Here is an 8717-nt window from a genome sequence, read left to right as displayed (position 1 = left end):
AAGCAAAACGTGCCGTTTTACTTGAAGTCAATGAAAAAAAGAAATCTGCAAGAATACATTAAAAGTAGTCTCCAAATCTTATACTGTTCATTACTTTGTCAGATTTCCCTCGTGTTACTCATTGATTGGTTCTTATTTATTTTTTACATTTTTTTGGCCTTTAGATTTAACTTTTTCAGCCGTTGGATTTTTTTAAAAAATATATTTTGGACTGAGTAAGAGTTTCTAGATATAGGAGCTTCTGGATTCTTATGGCTTCTTGAAAAAAAACAATCAAAACTGAAGCAAAAGCTTAAAACAATGAAAGAGAAGAGGAAGGGGAAGGGGAAAGGAAAGGGAAGGATAAGAAAGAGGGGGAGGCGACGCAAGAGGGAAGGAATCACCGATTGACGTAGACAAAAACTGCAATCGGTGCTGAAGGACCAAATGGAGATGCACGAGAAAGGGAATGGTAGAGAGAGGGAGAACAAAGAAACAAAGTCGTTGATGGACCAACAGTAACGACAACGATTTCTGTTGAAGACCAAACCAAAAACAGTTAATCTTAACTTTTCTAATGTTTTAGCTCCTTATATATATGGAAAAAAAGTTTGCTTTAGTAGTTTTCTGGTTTTTTTTTTTTGTTCTTTTGAGGGGATTATTTGTTGATCAAACAATTAGCTTGAATTGTTGTGTTAAGACCGAACGAGTAGGGGAACTAATCAAACAAAAATTATAGTGAGTTGTTTGCTCATATCCAACTTGAAATGTTAGTTGTTAGATCAGATTGATTAGTTCCTACTTCAAATTATTTGTTTGATCGAACAATTAGTGGTTTTTGTTTGATTAGTTCAAAGTTGGGTTCAAATGCCTAACCGCTTTAGATTAGAACAAAGGGGATTAGTTCCTACTTCAAATGTTGTGGAGTCACAGGAACAAATACACTTATAGCAAATACACCTATAGCAGTAAGTAAATCCTACCTTTTTCACTTACAGGCATTGGTGGCCTATAGGTACGATGGTTTTATAGTAATGAAGCTATCATAAGTATTTTTTTTTTCTATACCTGCACGTCAATAAACTTGGGTTTCCTTTCAGAGTATTGCCAGTAAGGTTGGAGTACTTACGATACACATTCCAGATACAAGAAGGAGATTTTCTTACTTTTAATACCTTGGTATGATTCTACATCCATTTTTGTTTTGAAAGAAACTTGCATTTTCTTAACCATGCTGTTATGAAGTGTGACAACTGTTTTCTTGACCATGTGACTTTGTTAAACAGAGGCAAGTTGCTCAATGTGTGGGCCGGGATATCCATTCAAAGGCTAATTATGGGACGATGACATTTGCTAATAAAAGGAATACATCACCTTACTCTTTTTTCTATATATTAAGACTACGAGTTCTATCCTTGAGCTACTAGCGTTCTTTTCAATTAGCTGCAAGTCATTTAAACCTATAGTTTTTATTGTCTGCCTTAATTTTGTGGCTGTAGATTTTTTTCTGCCTCTTTGCCCCCCTAAGGTTTGTAACTGTGAAAGTATTGTTAAAGTTGTTAACAGAATAAACACCATACAATTGAAAATTAAATATGTGTATATGTTACAGGTCAAGATTTAAGCTCCGACCCGTGCGGTTCCGGAATTCGAGCATCCACTCATCTGGTGTCTCAGATCAGCTTACTTGTCATGGGTCACACTCTTGTGAGGTATTGTTCGTTCTGGTCCCTCTAGGCTCACGGTTTTATCCTACAAAAGACGTCTCACAAGGTTGAGGTAGTGTGGTGTGAACCTTTTTATACCCCAGTGACCCTCCTATTATGTTCGATGTGGGATTCAAGACTCTTTCTTAGGTCTGTGACATTCTCCCGCATCCAATCTCATGACGTCCTCGTCACGGAGGTTGATCACCCTGTCTACCTCCATTAAGGTGCTTGACGTGGATCGAATGGTTTAAGGCTGGCTCTGATACTACCTGTCACGGGTCGAGACTTAAGCTTCGACCCGTGCGACTCCGGAACCCGAGCATCCACTCATCCGGCGTCCCAAATTAGTCTACCTGTCACGGTTCATACCCTTGTAAGGTACTGTCCGCTCTGGTCTCCCTGGCCTCACGGTTTTATCCTACAAAAGACGCCTCACAAGGTTAAAGTAGTGTGAACTTTTTTATACCCCAGTGACCCTCCTATTATGTTTGATGTGAGATTCAGGACTCTTCCTTAGGTCCGTGACATATACATCAATAAACCAGTCAAATGAACTTTTGTTTTAACTTTTCTAAATGAAAATTATTAAAGAGAGAAAGAAAGAGGTAGCATAAGGGATTGGGTTTATGCATTTTGTGTAATCTAGCGAGAAAAGAAGTAAAATTTAAAATGGGTTCTGATTAGATAGGTCTGACTAATAAAAGAGGATAATATGCAAATTTAATATTAATAAATGATTTGTAAATGCACAGATTGTATAAATTGTAAAAAAAATATCGTTTTCACAGAGATTGAAATATAAAGAGAACAAGTATTGAAATTGTCACACCTTTGCTTTTACTTGGAGAATTGAAATAAGATATGCAAAGCATAATCTAAATTATGCAATTAAACTTAAATCATGCAATTAATATGAAATCAAACCTAAACTAATCCAAACAACAGTTGAATAAAAGAATAGATGCAAATAATTAGAATTAAGCAAAATTGAAACTAAAGAATATAAAGAAGCTTGAACTGAAATCAATTTAATCTTAATTAACCAAATAGAAAGCAATTAATATAAATTCTAACTTAATCGCATGTAATGAACTAATTTAATTAAGTCTAAGTATGCAAAAATGCTTAAAACATGTAATTAATCTTAACTATACAAGAAACCAAAATTAGAATACAATGGAATAATTAAATTACGAAATCAGCAACTAATTATCGAGGATAAACTATGCAGCAACAAATTAACCTTTTAAACATGCAAGACTAATCAAACCAACAAGAAATAAAAGCAATCTAAACCAATTAATCATAAAGTGATTAAAATCTAAGCTAAATAACTCAATAACATGTAAAATTAAGCTTACCAAACTAAAACTAAGTCAAATTAATATCAATTAAATCAAACAGCTAAGGATTAAAAACAAATTAAACTCTAACTTAACTCAACTAACCCTAATCAATTCTTAAAACACAATTAAACTGTTATTAACTTAAATTAACCAGAGAACATGCATTAGTATATAAATAACTCAAATCAAAACAAAGATTAACCAAAATTATGCAAACTTACAATTCAAGCAAGAACTAATTAATAACCATAGACCAAATATGCAAAATAATCAAAACATAATTAATTAACTCAAGATCAACATAAAGAATAAAGAACAAAATTTGTTTTAAAAGCTAAAGAATGCAAATCGAATCTATTAAGTAATAAATCATGCAAATTAAACTACTTAAAACCCTAATTATGCAAATCATGCAAATTAGCATTAATATGAACCAAATCAAACCCTAGTCACAATGATCAAATGCTTTTAATGAATTAAACATGCAATTGAAAGATTAATCTAAAAACATAATGTAAACTACAACAATTAAACTAGAATTAAACAAGAATGCGACTTGTATTAATCAAGAACCAAAAACCGAAATCAATTGTAAACCAAGAACCATAAACCAAAGCTGTTTTAACCAAGATAATAAATCAAAATTTAAATCCACTAGAAATCGAATGGAAAATTACTCTAATTAAACTTTATTGAATTGAAAACTTTAAAAGAAAGTTGCATAAACTGAAATTAAAAGGAACATAAAATTCGAAGAACAAAGAAAGCTTTAAAAGAAAACAAGAACAAGAAAACTATTATTGCTAAGGTTGGTCTATCATCCCAACCCATTCACATTTTTTAAGACCTAAAAAATGTATATATAGACCAAGAAACCCTAAGAAGTGTTCAGCCAAACTTGGACTCTCTTTTGGCAACTCACTTGAGTTTTGGAATGAAACTGTTTAAACTAAGAAAGCTTCTTGAAATTAAATGCAAGTAAAACTCTTTGAAAAGAACTTTTATAAATCAATCTTGTTTTCTAGATCATAGCCATCATGTAGCAACTTAAAAAAAATATAAAACAAACCAAAAATCAAAACTTGCATACCAAGAATGCAGATTTGGCCAAAGTGTACTAACTTTCTAAAAATCATCTTCAAATGCCTTGATCTTGAACTTTTAAATTGCATCACAACTTGTTCTTGAATTTTGGAGAAAAAAATTAGAATTTTATTTCAACAAAAAACTCTTCTTTTGCCTTTCATAATGAATGATATTTATAACCCATACAAATCCTATTCCAAGTATAATTAGAAATAACAAATCCTACTAAAAATAGGAAATCCTAATATAAGTGGGAAAACTATGTCATATCATCATGCCACATCCTCTATTAGTAATCCCATGCATATGCACCCACATAAGTTACCATGGATTTGAATTCACTTGAAATTACAATTCTACCCCCATTTATTGCCAAAATTACCTAACTTTGAATCTTGCATGAATTTTCTTCATTTTTCTTCAAGATTGCATATTTCCAACTCTTTTAAACTTCGCAAAACTAATCTTGAGCATCTTTCCCATTCTTTAACTCCAAGATTTCGAAGAAAATCAAAAACTTCTAAAAACATCACAATAACATTCCAAGATTTCATATTATGCATCAAGAGTCATCCAAGATTTATCAAGAATTACCAAGAATTTTAAAGATTTACCAAGATTCATTCTTTCCTTCAAAATTTCCTACAAAATAGAAAATTAAGTACTATTATTAGCAAATAGAACATTATTTCACTGAAATATAACCAAAAGTAATCTATAAAACACTAGAAATAACTCTATTTTATAAAAAGATCAAACCTCCAAACTTAAACTTTTGCTTGTCCTCAAGCAAAATAAAAATAAGGTAAGTAAGAAAATAACATGCCAGAAATCATCACATAAACTTCCAATAATTAGATTACCATAAATCTTCAAAACTTGCATAATGAATATAACTTAAAAGAGAATCATAAGCTTAGATTCTCCATAAAAGTCATTCAAGAATAAGTTTGCATTCCATTCACAAATTTTTATGTGTGAATAATCTTTCTCAAATTAATGCAAAATATTCAACTAAAGCTATACAAATATGAAATTAACAAATTACCTCAAAGCATGCACAAATTTCATAAGTTTGCTTTTCACTTACCTTTCCACTAATGTAGGCATAACTTAACCAAAAATCAATAAGTATTTATTAAGCTTGTAATGTTTGGTTAGGGTTAAGATATGATAAAGGAAAATTTAGGCTCATAAGCTATAGACACCTAATTTTGTCCGAATTGTCTTAAGTGGGCTTCGATTTCGATTAGACCTTAAATTTATTGGGCTTTGTCTAGTTTAATTACACAAGTCAAAATCTGATTCAAAGTTGTGTGGGCTAAGGGTTAATAATGGAATATTTTGCATTAGGGAGCCTAGTGTCTATGTCAATTAGGCCAAGGCCCAAATTTATTTTTTTGGGCCCAAACCTATAATCTTGGCCCAAAACCCATGTGAAGACCTAACTTTTTAGTTTTTAATTTTTCGTTTTGCAAAAATAATAAATAAATAAGAATTTAAAAAATAGAAAGTTTGAAATGCTGAAAACTTTGAATATGCAAAATTCAAGCAATTCAATTGCTAATTGTCATGCTCTACCATTGCCTAATTTGACAACAAAAAATTTGGGCTTTTAAGTCTTAGAAAATTTGAGATTTGTTGGATTTGGCTCTTTGAATTGAGTAAGGGGCGGCCAATTGAATGGAAAAAAAAAGGACTATGAAAAATTTTCCATTATGATCGAAACCCACTCAATCCCATTTGACCATCATCCACACCACAACCTAAGCCACCCTTCATAGACCCATCAATAACCATCAAACCAATTGGCCACGCATCAATTCCACCCCTACCATGACCAATATTACCACCTATTAAAGCACCACTATCACCAAAATCAACAACCTATCAACCTTATAAAAAACCAAAGCCACTCAAAGCTTGTCTGGAAACCAAAAAAAAAAACAAAATAAAAAAAAAAACATCTTTTTAAATGAAGCAGCAACCATACGCACTAAACAAAAAACACAAAGCATAAAAAAAATAAAGGGGGAGCCAATTGGCTTTTGGTTTAGGACATTATAGGTTGTCTTGAGGCTTTATGCTTGAGAGGATGAGGGTTTCAATTAGTGGAACAGCATAATAAAAAGTGAGGCTATTTGAAACAGTGATGGTCGACCTTTTGGAGCTTAACAATCATAATTTGCGAATCATATCTAGAAGAATCTAAAAAGTTTTTGAGAAATCTAAGTTGGGAAAGAGAAAGAGGATGAAAAAATAAGTCGAGAGAAATTTTTGGGGGATTTTTTTGGCATTGACCGGTGACCACTAGTAGCAAGGTACAACAACGACGAATGCAAAAAAGATGGCTAAAAATTGGAAAATATATGGCTACTAGCTTTATGTTTTAGATAAAAGATAAAGGTTTGAAGGTTAGTGAGAGAAAGTAAAAAGGAAAAAAAAAAGTTAGTAAATTTTTTGGGTTTTATAGTTGGTAGGTCAATTAAAACTACATAATTTTGGGAAGGAAAAAAGAGTACCAAGGCAGCTACCAACCTGACTCGTTTTGTTAACTAGCACATGACCTAGAAGAGGCCCAACCCACATGGATCTATTTTGGGCTATTGATCTGGACTTCATTATTTGAATAGTTTTGGGCTTAAGTTCAAAGGTAATTTGGGTATGTTCCATTATTTGGTTATGTTTTATATTTATTTGCTTTAATGCTTGTTAATATGAATTAGTGATAAATCTATTTATGGGAAATTATGTTAGTGCAAAATTTTATTATGAAATATTAATAAGTAAATGGTAACATTTTCGATGATAAGATTTTTAGGTAATCCAAGTAGTGATATCTAAAAAATTTCTAGATGAAAAGATTTTTTTTTAAATACTACTAACGTATCAGAGTGTTTATAAAAATTTTTAATTTAATAAAAATTTACCTTTTTCTTCTAAAAAAATTTTTCTAAAAAATAATAAACAAATTAATAAACAAAATTTTCTCTAGACAAATAAAATATGTGTATTAATATTTCATTATTAGCATCGCATGCATGTCACTTAATTTTGTAAAAAATAAACACGAGCCTTCGAAGATGAGATTCTAAGGTACTGTGGTAGCGATGTCTAAGAAATCTCTAAGTAAGAAAAATTCATTCAATGTTACCAATGTATTAAAACATTTTAAAAATTCTTTCAATAAAAAGGTTTCAAATTTATTTTTCTCAAATAAAGTAGAATACTAAAAAATATGAAAAGAAAAACAATAAAAAAGGCCAAAATTATGATGAATAAAAGAAGTAGGGGAGATTATTTTTAGTACCCAAATTTAAGATAATTTTTATCAAAATTAAGGGATAACACATAATTAATTGGTATCGTTTTAAATGAGCATTGTAGGGATGCTAATTCTTTCCCATGCTTAACCAACTCTCGAACTCAAACTGTTTCATAGACCTTAAAATTATCTTTTTAATAAATTTTAATTAATTTTAAGATTTTATTAAAAGGATAAATTTCAATAGGTGGCCAATTACACCTAGTTAAAAAAGATTGGTAGCGATTCCATTTGTTTTTTTAAATTCCTTTAGTGGCCCCAAAGCCATTATGGCACCCCTAAACATACATTACATAGAATCTACACTTTAATAAATGAGCTTTCAAGAGAATATAACCCCTCTAAATTTAGATTCTTTTTTCTTTTTTTTAGGCTTTTCATCTTTTTTGAAATTTTCTTTTTTTTTTCACAATAGAATTCTAGCAACTTTATGATTTCAAGCTATTTTTAACTTTTACTTGCTTTCTATTTCATGTCAAACTCCACCCATCCTACCCAATAAAACATAGCTCTCATATTGATTTGATTGATCCATATACATATAGGGTAAGGTAGAAAAGATAAAGATAATAAACCAAAAGAGTGGCTAATTTATATAGTTGAAAACAAAGGAGACTACATACATATATTAGGCTCAAAAGGGTTGACCAGGGATAAACATATATAAGGTTAGCTTGAAAGGCTCAAACAATCCAAAGATGGCCTAAATCATCTTCTTATTTAAGTATAGTATAAGATTTCATCTTAAAATATGCTCAAACAATTTCTAAAATCAAAACATAACTTCAAGACTAATGCAATCCCATATCTACATAAGCTTTAATTAAACATGCATACACCATAATGATCAAGAGTAAAGGCTTAAGAATGTGAAACTATTGCAATTAAAAAGAAACAAATTCTGGAACTCATCTAATGCTTTCACTATATTCATTCTTTTCTAATAAGTTATACTCATAGTCAATCAAAGTTATTATCATTAAATTATGAGAAAATAATCAAGGGAAGTGTAATGATTTTAAGCATGACAATTTAAGCTCAAAAATAAAAAATTTAAAACAAATTAAAAAATTTGTACAAATTTTCTCTCACCTCAACTTAAGTAACACATTATCTTCGATATGTGCAAATAAAGCATAAAAGCAAGAGGGAAAAAAGATACTCCCTAAGTTCTTGAAATCAAAATTGAATTATGTATGAATCTTTCATTGTCGCTCTTTATTTTATGTTCTTACTCCTTGTTCCTACAAAAACAAAAACAAACAAAACCAA

At 30.6% G+C, this 8717-nt stretch overlaps 1 long non-coding RNA gene across 2 annotated transcripts; it reads left to right on the top strand.

Moving 5' to 3' along the window:
* Window positions 1-254: 254 nt before the first annotated feature.
* On the top strand, window positions 255-2353 carry LOC149513437 (uncharacterized). 2 transcript variants are annotated; one of them, XR_016330520.1, is made up of 3 exons: window positions 255-994; window positions 1080-1158; window positions 1266-2353. It is a non-coding gene; the product is annotated as an uncharacterized LOC149513437 (long non-coding RNA). The 2 variants fall into 2 exon arrangements; XR_016330519.1 differs by having other exon boundaries at window positions 277-537; window positions 1266-2351.
* The last annotated feature ends 6364 nt before the right edge of the window (window positions 2354-8717 follow it).

Source organism: Durio zibethinus, chromosome 19 (genome assembly GCF_047325235.1).
Source record: "Durio zibethinus cultivar Kanyao isolate XHJ-2024 chromosome 19, ASM4732523v1, whole genome shotgun sequence".
NCBI classification, from domain to species: Eukaryota; Viridiplantae; Streptophyta; class Magnoliopsida; order Malvales; family Malvaceae; genus Durio; species Durio zibethinus.
The sequence above is the reverse complement of the archived record's forward strand: the minus strand, read 5'-3'. Positions and strand labels throughout refer to the sequence as shown.